Genomic DNA, 14,963 nt, shown 5'->3' with positions numbered 1-14,963 from the left:
TGAATGAGACTTGGAAGGTTTCACTCATTTTAATATCTACTGAAATTAGATCTGGAAAGGAGGGGAAATGCTTGCTTAAATTAACATAGAATTTTTAATTTGTTTCAGAAAATTTTGTGAGGACTGAACCCTTTATCAAACTTATCTGTATTTGTAAATGTTGTGTCTGGACTTGCAAAATGTAGTAAGCAGTTTAGAAAAATATTTTAAATATATATTTAACTCTTATTAATTCTTTTTTAATATATTAGTATTTTTTATTTCGTTTAAGATATTTTATAGTGTTTTACATTACTGCAATTTTTGCTTAATATTTTCACTTCTAATTTTATTAAAGGACTTCCAGTAGTTTTCTGAGTCATTCTGTGATTTCTTGATTCTTTGTTCCACTGCTTTTTGTCTTTTTAATTGATTCTTCTGAATTTCCTGTATTTAGTGGAGTCCCTTAAGGGTTGGTACTGGGACCAGCGTTGTTTAATATATTCATCGATGACTTGGATGAGGGAATGGAGTGCGCTGTCAGCAAGTTTGCTGATGACACTAAACTGGGAGGAGTGGCTGACGCGCCAGAAGGCTGTGCTGCCATCCAGCAGGACCTCGACAGGTTGGAGAAGTGGGCAGGGAGAAACATAATGAAATATAACTAGGACAAGTATAGAGTCCTGCATCTGGGCAAGAACAACCTTAGACATCAGTATAAGTTGGGGACTGCCCTGCTGGAAAGCAGTGAAGGAGAGAGTGTCCTGGGGGTCCTGGTGGACAGCCAGATGACCATAGAGCCAGCACTGTGCCCTTGTGGCCAAGAAGGCCAGTGGCATCCTGGGGTGTATTAGAAAGGAGTGTGGTTAGTAGGTTGAGAGGGGTTCTCCTCCCCCTTTACTCTGCCCTGGTGAGACCACATCTAGAATATTGCATCCAGTTCTGGGCCCTTCAGTTCAAGAAGGACAGGGAACTGCTCGACAGAGTCCAGCGCAGAGCCACAAGGATGATTAAGGGGGTGAAGCATCTCCCTTATGAGGAAAGGCTGAGGGAGCTGGGTCTCTTTAGCCTGGAGAAGGGGAGACTGAGGGGTGACCTTATTAACATTTATAAATATGTAAAGGACGAGTGTCAGGAGGATGGAGCCAGGCTCTTCTTGGTGACACCCAGTGATAGGACAAGGGGCAGTGGGTACGTATAAGCTGGAACATGGAGTTTCCACTTAAATATGAGACAAAACTTTTACGGTGAGGGTGACAGAACACTGAAACAGGCTGCCCAGCGGGGTTGTAGAGCCTCCTTCTCTGGAGACTTTCAAAACCTGCCTGGACGTGTTCCTGTCTGACATGATTTAGGTTTTCCTGCTCCGGAAGGGGGATTGGACTAGATGATCTTTCAAGGTCTCTTCCAATCCCTAATATTCTGTGATTCTGTGATTATTATTTGATATTTTATCAAATGCTGAAAGTAGTAAGAGTTAAAGCTAGGTGGTTGGTGTAACTCCCATTACACCTTCCTTTGTCAGCACAGTTGTCTTTAGAATCTTTTCCGTTGGTTAAGACAACTTTAGCCATGCAAAAAAGTATTCTGTCTTTGTGAAATTTACATCTCTGTTCACATCATCATCATTTGGAGCCATTCATAGACATACCCAAGAAAGGGAATGAGCACTTGGATGCATGTTGGTGAACAAAGCATGATCTGTGGTGTTTGACTTCTTATGTGCACAGCTGAAAAAGCAAAATGGTGAAGGGGACTTTTTTTTCGTATTTTTGCTTTTATATATATTACCACATTTTATACTTGTTATTATATTATTTATATAAAAGTTATTAAAGAGTAATTCCATGCATGGGCACTCTAATTCCAAAATAAATGTTTTTATTTACCTCAAACTTGGATAAATTAAAATTAAGTAAGTTGATGTTTTGGAGTAGAATACATGTATGAGTTGTTATTCAGAAAACAGTTATTTTGTTTTAAATAACCCTACTACCTCAGTACAAATTAACTCTGGGGTGTTGGCCCAAAGCTGTAACGAGAACATTTATGTAATTGGAAAAAATATTTTTGGATGAGATGATGGAGTAAAAAAACCCAACACCAAAATGTGATCAACCCCATAAAAACATGTTAAAATAAATGAAGAAAAAATATAACTGACAGTTGAGTCTCTCTGAGAACATCTAGTTGTCCTGGTTTTCTCTCTCTTTCTCTCTCTCTTTTTCTCTTTTTCCTTTTTCTCTTTCTTCTCTTTCTCTCTCTTTCTCTCTTTTCTCTCTTTCTCTCTCTTTCTCTCTTTTCTCTCTCTTTCTCTTCTCTCTCTCTTCTCTCTCTCTCTCTCTCTCTCTCTCTTTCTCTTTCTTTTCTCTCTCTCTCTTTCTCTCTCTCTCTTTCTCTCTCTTCTCCTCTCTTTCTTCTCTCTCTTTCTCTCTCTCTCTCTCTTTCTCTCTCTCTTTCTCTCTCCTTCTCTCTCTTTTTCTCTTTCTCTCTCTCTCTCTCTCTCTTTCCCTCTCTCTCTTTCTCTTTCTCTCTTTCTCTCTTCTCTCTTTCTCTCTTTCTTTCTTTCTCTTTCTCTCTCTCTCTTCTTCCTTCCTTCCTTCCTTCCTTTCTTCCTTTCCTTTTTCCAAAACTGTTTTCAAAGGTCAATGTCATCAAAGACAAGAAAAGAACAAAATTTAAATAGTGTTGAAAAAAAATTGCTCTCAGTACTTCTTGTGGTAATGTTTTACAGGGAAGTTAGACAATTACTATGGTACAATCAGGTTCTTGAAAGATCCATGCTTTTAGAGTGATTATGTTTTTAGCAAGCTGAGATATCTAAAGCTAGCTCCTTCTGTGATTAATGTTTAAAGAGAATATGTCTTTGAGATTTCTTATGGATGCTGTCAAAACAGTAAGGAACCTGAAGTTGTAGACTTTAAATTCTGGTTGTTGTTGATTGTGGATCTAGATGTCAAATAAATGCATCACGATAACTTTTCCTTCAGTGTGGGTTTCAATGAAGTGTAGTTATTTTTTAATGAGGAAAAAAAATCCTTTTTTTTTTTTCTGTGTGTTAAACAAAAGTACTGCTGAAATGTCTTCTTATTAAGTGTTATGACAGCAGGGACCTATACGAAACTTTTGGCTTCTGACAGCATTTCATGCACTGATCTGATGTGCTTATACCTTTTGTACACCCCTTCACCTGAACTGGGAATTCTGAAACAAGACCATAAATATAAAGGTAAATGGTATCTTTTATATAATCTCCCTCTCTCCCTCTCTCTCTCTAGTATCTTCAGTGAGCAGTGTTGTGGCCGTCCAGTGCTTAAGGGGATCTTAGAGGAAGGATATGGATGAACTCTGTATCAAGGAATGTTGTGATAGGACAAAGGGCTTTAAACTAAAAGAGGGTAGGTGTAGGTTTAGATTAGATATAAGGAACAAATTCTTCACTACAAGGGTGGTGAGGCACTGGAGGAGACTGTCCAGAGAAGATGTGGATGCCGATCCTGGAAGAGTTCAAGGCCAGGCTGGATGGGGCTTTGGGCAACCTGGTCTAGTGGAAGGTGTCCCTGCCCATGGCAGGGGGGTTGGAATTATATGATTTTTAAGGTCCTTTACAACCCAAACCATTCTGTGATTCTATGAAAACAAACAACAACAAAAGAAAAACCCAGGCATTAAATCACATAAATGCTAGGAAATTCCTGAAAAACAATTGGTTTATTTTATAGCAAGAAACCTAGCATGTACATCCCCATCTGTATCTGTGCTATTACTTTTCTGCATGCCTTATAGAAATGCAAGAGGCTTTTTTTTGTATAGGGGGATGCTTTTGATGTTATTACTTGCAAAAATATGCTAATGACAGAGATCACAGAACTGAATTCATCCCTCAAAGAAGTTTTTTAAAGAAATCTCCTTCTGACTGGCAAGTCTGTTTAATATTAGACTGGTCTATGTAGAACAAGTATCTGATAGGTGAAATCATGTTCTCTGAAAATGTTATTTATAGAATATCTTAAAACATATCTTCCTTTCAAAGTCTTTGTATCAAGCGTTTTTGCCCAATATAGCAGTTTATTACTATCAAAGAAGATTTCTTTCCCCACAGCAAAACAGAATTCTAGGATTTTACCGACAAGAGAGATACAGTGACCACTAGAATGTGGTCTTGCAATGAGCACAAACTTTCTATATCTATCATCTATAAACTTTTAACCCATGTCATACAACTCCTTTGAAATTTTTGAAATCAGATGATTTACAGTTCTCAGCTCCAGACCCTTCAGCGTCAGCATCTAAATAGTGTCCTTTAGATGATGCTAGTAAATAAGAAGGAAGTGGGTTTTGGATTTGGTTCCAATTATGCAATTGTGCCTTTTCTTCTGTTGTGGCTTAAAAAAAAAAATCTCTTGGAAGTTTTAATATCCTTCCTGTATTTAATTACAACCAGGCTCCAACAAATACTGTAATAAGTTGGTTTCTCTTGGATTGAAAATCTGCAAGAAGTATTTTACATTTAACATTTCTACAGTTTTGGAGTGTAATTTTTTTCCAGATTCCACAGACAGGATAATGCAATTAATATTGTTTGTATTAAATGATTGTTCATCAGACATTTCTCTGCTTCTTATTATTATGTTTTGATTTGTATTTGTCATAGGAAACTCTTCATCTTCTCCAAATTTTAAAGTGACCCTATAAAAACCTAGGAATTTGGCATAAATTATTTTTTAGATCCTATCTCTATGCTTTAGTGTGGCATTTAGTTTATTGAGAAAACGGTGAGGTTTAGAAACTGTTAGTTTTTGTATTTGAATCCCTTTTTCCCAAAAAGTATGTGTTGAAGGCATAGCTGTTTAAGGTACTTCGAGTGCTCTCTATTTAGAGCTTTCATGATATGTCTTTTACAAATTATTAAATATAGGTGAAACTTGTAGTGATTGCATGCTACCCATAGGGCATATATGGCATAATGGGATCCCTCGGCGGTAAGTTGTGTGAGAAATACCAATCTTGGGACTCGGGTGCTATTCAGGTTATCTTGTTGCTTCTCTGCTTGATAAGTTATGAGTTCACTGAATACAGAATGTAAATGTGCTTTTCCAGAGGCCATTGTTTCTGGTGATTTCAGAAGCCAGCTAGCAGGACTCTTGCATGGTTGCCTTATTTTGTCTATGGTTTGAATAAAGAGTTTTTTTACAAGCTTATAAAACATCCTCTTTGCAAAATATATTCTGTCATGTTATAAAAGTGTGTATGCACTGTATGGAGATGTGTTGTCTTTTTCATGACACAGCTCTGATATGGAAAGATAATAAAATCTAAATTAAAACAAGTGTTTCTTTACATATATACAGTGCCTCAGACTCTATTCTTCAAAATTTCAATTGAGGACCTCAGTATAACTGAGAACAGAAGTTATCCCTCAGGGTTTTAAGTGGCCAGAATTTTATTGAAGTAGACCAGAAGACCACACTAACATGACAGTAACTCAATTTAATATTGGCCTCTGTGGAATGTGTGTTGTGATTTCTAATGATTAGTTAGTCGTTGGTAGATCATACTCCAATTGCATCTTGGATTTAGTGGCTTTCTTTTCGCTGTAAACAGAGTACTTAGCCAGATTGCAAGGAAAATTTCTTCTTCATTTGCTACTTGACAGTGAAGTCTGTGCCTTTTTGTCTTTACTACTATTGTTTCTTGTGCTAATGAAACTAAGCCTGAATGTGTTGCAGCTTCATTTTCCTCTCTGGAGCTACCTCTGTCATCAATTAGAGAAAGACAAAAAAAGGAGATAGGAAAAAATATGCCCACTCAATACACAGAAAAAGCCAGTTATCTGGAGTGGGAAAGGGGGAGAGTTTGAAGACAAAGGAAGATATTTCTTTTAATGAATTTATTATTTAGATGACCTTTGAATATGAGTGCAATTTTGGAAATGGAATCAAGATGTTTATTGTAGTTTATTACCAACAGATCATATTTTGGGATCATGCTAAGTATTAGGAGAAAAGGAATAACCTGAGTAGTTCAAAAGAAATGGCAATGATATAAGCAAACAGTAGCAGAATAAGTGTTCAAGGCCAGGTTGGATGGGGCTTTGGGCAACCTGGTCTAGTGGAAGGTGTCCCTGCCCATGGCAGGCAGGTTGGAACTGGATAGTCTTTAAGGTCCCTTCCAACTCAAACCATTCTATGATTCTACGGTCTTTGGTTATGCTGAAGGAATGGTAACTAAGGTTTGAGCAGTGCTTAATGTGACCATCTCAGATAGCTCTGACTGACTGTTTTATTTTAAAGGTGAAGTAAAGGATGATGCTGGAACAAATTTGGACTAATGACTTTTTGGTCTAATGGAGTTTGGCTGCCATGACTGTATTTCTCTTTGTATTATTCTGTACGGTATTGTTTCCAGCTCTTCAATTAAATTGCAAACCCTTCAGTGTAGTGACGTGCTTAGGCCAGAGGTTATGATTCATTATTTTCATATTATGTTATAGTGAAAGCTATATAAAAAAGTGCCCAGACTCTGGTTTAGAACTTAAAAAAAATAAAATAAAATTGAAAAATTCTACCTAAAAGGCTGAGTTCAGCTATTGGTAAAAATACTTTGCCTTCTTTGGAATGAATATTTGTAGTACTAGATTTCTGTGATGAAAATTATGTGAAATTATTTTGTAACTTCATTCAAGCTTACTCTATAATCTCTCTTTCTTTTTTTTTTCTTTCTTTCTTTTTGGTAGTAATTAAATAATTTTCTAAACCTGTTAAGGAAAAATGTCCTTTTTCAGAGAAGCATGTACAAACTTGTCACTGTTCAAAATGTCATGCAGAAATGCCATATTTTGACTCCAGACACATTGGTAATTCTAACCTCATTTTTTTCTAAATCTAATAGGACTTTGGACCATGTTTCTTTTTGAGTTGTATGTGGCTTAACAGCTCCATAGATGAACCCTGTTTTTGGTGCAGACAGCATTACAGTGCTTAAAAAAGCAAGGTGGACAAACAAATGGAGGGTGTTCATTATATTTCTGTGCCTCTGCAACATCAATCTCATGAATTGAAATATGTGCTATTTCTAATATTTCATTCAATTGCATGTGTCTGTTTCTTGTGTCATCCCTGTAGTGCATTAGCACAGAAGTACTTAATGGGCAGCATCCAAACATCTTTTAGTGTTACATTTAATGCCAGTGTCATTCTGCTGAGGTAATACAATACATGACTTTTTCTGCTACCCATCTCCCTCTATTTCTGTGTGCTTTGTGTGCAGGAGGATATTGTTACTGCGGTCTATGCAAGAGCAGTTGAAAGCAAAGTTTTTTTCCCCCACAAAATTATTTCGTTGGTTTTCTTGAAACCTTCTGTTAAAATTAAGCAATGTTTTGCTTTTTGATGGAGTTTATCTTCCATATCTATACAAAGACAATGATGTTCTTCATTCAAAGCAAGCAGTCTTCTGGACATAACTGCCTTCTGTGTAGAAATTCTCATGTATGTTCTCTCCTTAATCTATATAATCTGTTTTCCTACAAAAAATGGCTATTTCATATTAAAGGAGAGTAAGTTATGGACTGGCTTCAACATCTCAAGCTGTTAAAATTAGCATTGTTTTGTGGAGAGACAATAATCGACAGAGCAGATAATAGCTTTCTCAGGGACAGGCAACTCTTTTATTATTTTATTTTATTTTATTTATTTATTTTGTGTGTGTGTGTGTAAGTGTTTAATGCTGATAAATATGGAGACAAAAGATGAGTGCTGTAAATGGTTAGGTCTACCGCATACTTCCATTGTAAATGGCACTGTTTCTAATCTAAGATCAAGAAGTGAGAAATGCCTTAGTACAACTTATTTTGAGTGTTGGCAGCTTTACATGGAAAGTATCCTTCTTACTGATTCAATAAAACAACAGAATCCTTCACAAAGTGTATGTGGCATCCAAACTGGAGCCTCTAGATACTACCCTGTAACAAACAGTAAGAAAAACTACTATAGTTATTTGATGCCTGTTCTCATAGGTAATTAACTTTTATATGACAAAGTCTGTTTGTCTGGGTTTATTTGCACATTTTGCTTTTTTTTATTCTCAATTATCAAATTTAGCTACTTCTTTTAAGTGCATGTTATTCTGTGTTTTGCAAGTATGCTTACAGTTCTTTGAATGAATAGAAGCCACTTTAAGAATTTGATCCATGCTATTTTCTAAACAATCAATGAAATACAGCCAGGCACCAACAGAATGAAAACCTAAATATTTTAACTTGTAATTCAACTTTATTTATGCCTTTAATAAAGGCATAGGTTCCTAGTGGTTAAGGCTACAATTAAGGAATATTATAAGAAAATATATTAGAATATTTAAAAATCTATATAAAATGTAGCAGAAGAAACTTTTAAGAAGTTACATTTTTGATGGGCTTGGTAAAGCTGTGTAAAAATGTAGAGGGTAACATATGCATATATATTCTTTCTTCACAGAAGATGGAGAGCTGAGGAAATGATTGTAGAAGTGTCATTGTTAAGGTGTCCGATATTGTCTGTTATCAGAGTCTGGTTTTAGTTGCTTGTAACTTCACTGAAGTTTTAACTGTTTTGGCCGAATTTTCCATGTCATGGAATTGCCAAAAGATGATTTGTTTTCAAAGTTACTCTTAAAGTGATTCATCTGTTTCCAGGAACAAGTTATGGGAAAATACGTTGATGGGCACTTTTTTTTTTTTTATTCATTCTCCTGAGAAACTCAGTGCCTTCTTTCTTTGGAGAGGAAACTTTAAATTTGGTAGATGATTCACCCTAGTTTCAAGGAAGTCTTTTGAAAGGAACCCAGGATGGCAGAAGGTGCAATGTGCACAACATATGGTATTCATAAAGGCCAATAGAGACTCTCTAGGAGATTCAGTGGAGCATTTGGACTGTGTATTCCCTGAGAAGTTAAAAGTAAATAAATACCTAATATATACATGAGCTGACAGTTTGAGAAGGTAGTATATGATTGAGGGTTGTTTATCATAGAATCATAGAATATTAAGGTTGGAAAAGACCTTCAAGATCATCTAGTCCAACCATCCCCCCTACCACCAATGTCACCCACTAAACCATGTCCCTAAGCACCAGGTCCAACCTTTCCTTAAACAACCCCAGGGATGGTGACTCCACCACCTCCCTTAGCAACCTGTTCCAATGCCTGACCACTCTTTCTGAGAGAAGTGTCTCCTAATTTCCACCTGAACCTCCCCTGCACAACTTGAGGCCATTCCCTCCGGTCCTATCATTAGTTATCTGTGAGAAGAGGCCAACCCCCAGCTCCCCACAACTTTCAGGTAGTAATATGTGTAGCACAATCTTGCAGAGTGTATAGAGTAACTATTTCTGAACTTTGGAATTCTTGTATGTTTTTGTTGTTGTTGTTTGTTTGTTTGTTTTTAAATTCATCTTTAAGTGAAGTAGTATGTTTATTTACCCTTTCAGAAAAAGCTTATTAATATGTTGTTTCCATTAAGAAAACGCAACTGATTCTTCCTTCAAAAAATATGTTGGTTTCTTCAACTCATGTACAAGAATTTTTATTATTATTTTTTCATGCCAGTACTGTCTAATAGATTTTATGGTCAAGATTTTTATTTCTGATACTTCATCTAAAATTCTTCTTGTAAGTCATTTTTCTTGAAGTGGCGAGTAAGGAGACAGGAGTCCATTTGGCATTTACTTACTCTTGAAACTGTGTGCTGAACAATACTTGTTTTTGAAATTTCAAGTGCTACATCTGTTAGTTGCATCAAGTCTTTACTGTTGTCAATATTAATTGAATCTTAATGAAGAGATGATCTCTCCACTGGATGCTAAAGCTGTCAGAAGCACAGAAATTTCATCCTGGTCCTCTTTAAGCTCTAAATAGCTAATTAAAAAAAAAATCATAGATTAGATTTGTTGATGTTGAATTTTACTGAACTCAGTTAGCAGTTCTCTGCAATGGAAATGCCTCTTTTTTTGTGAAGATGCTTTAGTGTCTCTATATAGCCTAAACTTTTTTTTTTTTTAAACTAAACAAGTGTAGTTTTCAGGCATCATTTTTGCACTATTTACACCACTGCAGACTGAAACTTAAGTCTGTTTTGCCTTTTTTTTAGTTTCCTTCCCCTCTGAGAATTCATGCCTTACATAGGGTCTTCAAATCCTTTGTCTTTGTTTATCTCCTTGCAGTATTTTTTATTGTTATTTTTTATTTTTAGTAGTTTATTAAGCATGTCCTAACACATTTCTGTGACTGATTTGCTGTGTGCTGTCATCTGACAAAGGACTATTCTGTCAAGTGGATATCTTTAATCAGTGAGTCTTAAAAGCTGCATGTGATTACTGGTACAGACGTGGATACCTGCTTAAGTGTCTGGTTGGAGGGCTCTAAAACAGGACCTACTATGAGGTCTGTTCTAAATTTGTAGCTATTTGTCAATAAGAATTTGATTTCTACTTTAGGCAATTGTATTTGTGTCTGGGATTATACCATGTGCTGGTGCTTCAATGCCAGGAGTATTAATTTGTGAAGAGAGAACTCCTGATCACATCATGGAGGTTCACATTAAAAGAAATCAGTGTCACTGGGAAGTAAAATCTTCTCAGCCAGAGCATGGTGCTCCTAACATAACCACAAAGATTTTCTGAAGAGGGTGGAGATTCTTTAACAGTAAGCCTTGGCCTATGTGATCATGGTCTTGATTTTTGAGGTTGCTTTTGCAGATCTCTTCAAAGTCATTCACGGAATTTGCTGCTCTGCAAAACACAGGTTGAAAGCAGCCATAGTGCTATGGGCTCTTGAAGGGGAGGAGGATTATGGGACAACAGTTATGAATTAATATTCAGAAGAAGGTCAGACCTGCTGCCTTACATGGATGTAGGGATATCACTGATGAATTTGTAAAATCTTGCTCTTTTTTGGGCAGTGGTTTTGTGTACTTGTGAGTGGGGATGTCTGCCTGGTTTATGAATGTATGGCGCACTTGTGCTGTTTTTAAGCTTCTGCTGAGCTCTAAACTCCAGGCTAGAAGGGAGTCCCTTATCTGCCTGGATAAAAGGCAATGTTCATTGACGGCTCTTGGGAATGTTGTGGCCCTGAGCCCCTGTGGAAGGTTGTTGGCCTTTGCATAATATAAGTCACTGAATTTTTTTTTTAGGATGATTTTTTCCTACACACCTATAAATTAATATTTTGGTTACTAGTTCCCTAGAGTATTGTGAAATAAGTTGTCTATGCTGCTGTAAAACACCTGTCTGTTGAAGTTCCTAGAGGCCTACATGCCTTTTCTAAGGAAAAATAAATAGAGAATGAAGAAAAATATAAATCAACTCGGTAAGAGTTAAAGCCTTGTTAAGATACATAGCAGTAAAATGAACACAAAATTGGAGAAGGAAAAAAGTAAAGAATCTAATTAAAATGTTACTTTTCTCTTTTTTTTCCAGTTACCTGTCATCTTTTGTTGTTCATGTACACTTGTTGAGCTTGCACATAAATAAATGATGGACTGACTCAGTGAAGTCATTGTAATACATTGTTTGATGTGCTGTGTTGAAAAAAATCTTTTGAAATTCTCTTTTCTTTGTCTGCTCACCTTGTGGCTTTTAATATCTTGTTTCCCATCTGTCTGTTTCTGTCATAAGATGAGCATAACTTTTCAGACTTTAATGTAGGTCTGTTTTTGTTCTGGTTTAGGTAAGTATGTAACAAAAGCGTGATTTGGCCACCAACAGTAATATCAGAAAGGAATTTTAAGGTGTGTGTTCCCTTTATTGATGTGAAATAGAGAAATGCTTATCCGTAGATACTTGATAATGCATATTTACGGTACATAATCTGTCTCTGAAAGCAAATGAATACAGAGGTGTCTGTATTGTTGTATTACATCTGCTTTAATGTTACAAATCCAAAGGTTACTTTTATGAATCTCTTATTAGTTAAAAGAGAAAATAAATGGGTCTATAAAGGTTTCATGAAAGCAGTTTTAAATAAAGGTTTAAAAATACTTAAGTGAGAATGTAATACAAATGTACCCAGTCTTCATTTTGAGAGATTGGTTGTACTGAAGATACTCTTAGTGCAGGAAATATCTCTAGCAATGAAGTCTTCACTGAGTCTTGTAGTACCGAGGAATTTGAATAAATGCTTATTTTGTTAATAACACTTTTTCTGGGGGTTTTAATATCTGTAGAAATGTTCATTAGGGATGCGTTTTAATGCTTATAATTCAGCAGTTTGATTAACAGTGACAGGGTATAGGTAAATAAATTCTATTTTCTTTTTTAAGGACATAGTGTAAAGATTTTGTGGTGCCTTCTCAGTGAGAGGTAAAGCCCTGGGGAGACCAAGGAGAATTAACTGAGATGGGAAAGCAAGGGAAAGGGAAAAGTCCTGGGACTGCCTGTAACAATTCCATGGAACAGTAGGAATAGAAGCAAGTCTTCTAAGTCTGCTGAATTCATTAGACGGTTATTACTAAGGAGCAAATGCCACAAAGTTTACTCAACTGAGTATAGTTATGCATAAAACACAAAACGCTAAAATACATAATTTGATGTGCTCAATAGAAGTTTATTTGTATAATAATGATGATAATAAAAATAATACTTCCTTTTGGCTGGCTGATATGACTATAAACAAGGTACACAACTCATAATTCGAAAGGAACTGAAAGTCTTTTTCCTTCATGACTTACTGAAAAAAAATTATAAGTAAAACAACTTGAGCAGGATACACAGGCATGAAAGCAAAAGATCAGTATGTTGCTGCCTATTGCTACTGAAACAAGCCTTTGAACAAGCTTTAGTGGTGCAATTCCAGTATTTAGCAAGTGTTATGTTTTAAATCCTTTTTCCAAATCTTTTTTCCCATTGTACAAGGTACAGGTGCTTTGGAGAAATGTGTACAAGTAGTTTTCTGCCATTAAAAGAATTATATTCATCTCAAGCAATATGGAATACTGTTAAAAATATTTTTATACTTAAAGATAGCAGTTTTCTTGTGAAAAATCTATTTCTACAGCATAGACTACAGAAAAATAAATAAATAAATGGAATGACATCTTGGCTTGATTGTATTCAATATCAATATGGTAGCATTTCTGTTCCACTGGGTTTTAATTCACTTCATACTTCTTACAGTTAAGATTAGCCTAGCATTTCCTTGCTGAAGTGTGAAAAGCTAAATACAAATACATGTTGCATAGGATGTTCTTATGTCTTTAAAAGTCCAAGCCCATTGTAGTGGATGCTTCTCACCCGTCAGTGAAACTTGTAATACAGCAGCTACAGTACAGTGCTACACACAAACAATACGGAACAATATCTAGCAATTTATATGGTAAGAATTTCATCATCATTGCATAGCCGTTTGCTATTTTAGAAAAACCTCACTAGTGGTGTGACCCCAAATTGAAAAATGACAGGAATGATAAGACTAGGATATCTGTAATTAATAAATAATACACTTTTGTGACTCATCAAACTCTGTAATATAGTGTGTTTCATTCTGTGCTATTGAGGAAAGTTGCAAACCAGAAGGAAAAGTCCTTTCTATATATTTTGCAGATCCATTTCCTTAATTGCTGAGATTTTCCAGTGGATCTCCTACTGAGGGACACACTAGACATTGTTTAACATTTTAGCTGAATGAAGTGACACTGGGATATAATAAGCTGCAACTAAAACCCAACTCCAAAATGTTTTCCAGCAGTTTTCAGGAATATGGTGTTGTATTTGTAGTTAGCATATGGATGTAGTTTTTCAGCAACAGTTAAATTCTCAATTGCTGTATATTTTCTTAGGTTTTCTGCTAAATACTTGCTTTAAATGTGAAAGCGATGCACTATTGTTGCCTTTTCAGGGTATATGAAGAAATGAACAGAAAACTTTTTTTTCTAGAAATTCTTATATAATTCACGTATTACTGGTGGACTCTGAATTAATTACTACATATTTAGATGTAGATTAGCCTGATTAATAGTTACAGAACATTGCAAACACTTTGATCATTGTAAGAAATTTCTTCCATCTAGAGGAGATATTTGAAGAAAATCATGTTTTTGGAAAAAAAAATATTGTCACAAGGCCTACTATTTAAGCGAACAGTTGCACTTACTGTCACAACTAGTTAACAGTGTGAAACAAATGCATTGTCTGATGAATTAATGAGAACTTGAATTACTAATTGCAATGCTTTAATGCGTTACTTGGCTTTAGATACATAGTCACCCACTGTTTTACCAGAGAAATAATGAAAAATCTGTCACTGATTATAACAGACCCACTGTTTTTCATGCATTACTGCATCATAAATTTTCACTTTTTTCCTAAGATGCATTTGTGCTTAAAAATATATATATTTACCCCTGAAATTATGGTTACTAAATTTAGCATGCCATATTTTTCAGAAAATTAATCTTTTTTTCTTTTTTTTTTCTGTCAAATTAAATACCTGATTAATCTCTCCTTATCTTCTAATGGCAGATGATTTATTGAGGCCTACCTCTTAATACTGCAGAACATATAATATAATACTGCAGGGAGCTGAAGACTTCTGAAATACTTTCTGTAGCTTGGACATGTAGAATGAGAATAGGAGAGAACAGAAACTTAATCTTCTGACTGAGAAAGTCTTGTGACCATGGATCAGGAAATGTGAGTTCTAGCTCACAAATCCATGGTGCTTCCTTTCCTTTCAGAATCTGGACAAGACACTGATATTTTCTTTTATTTTGTTGACCATTCTGCAAAATGCTTAGGGTAATACTGCCTTATCTCTTAAGGTAGTTTAATGCTAGATTTGTCCAGCACTACTGGTGTTATAGGACACTCATTTTTTTACTATTTGAATTGTACTTACCCAACCATTTCCATGATACATGTACTTGTTTAATATTAAAAATTCAGGTTATACATAATATATAATATATAAAAAATGTTTTTGTGATATAAAATATTTTACCTTATGTATATAAA

At 35.4% G+C, this 14,963-nt stretch overlaps 1 protein-coding gene across 8 annotated transcripts in view; it reads left to right on the top strand.

Moving 5' to 3' along the window:
* SUGCT (succinyl-CoA:glutarate-CoA transferase) overlaps nucleotides 1-14,963 on the top strand; it is a 326,659-nt gene that overhangs the window by 45,833 nt on the left and 265,863 nt on the right. The gene's annotated exons all lie outside the window — the stretch shown is intronic.

This window comes from Cygnus olor, chromosome 2 (genome assembly GCF_009769625.2).
Source record: "Cygnus olor isolate bCygOlo1 chromosome 2, bCygOlo1.pri.v2, whole genome shotgun sequence".
NCBI classification, from domain to species: domain Eukaryota; kingdom Metazoa; phylum Chordata; class Aves; order Anseriformes; family Anatidae; genus Cygnus; species Cygnus olor.
Note: the sequence above shows the minus strand (reverse complement) of the source record. Positions and strands in the feature narration are given on the sequence as shown.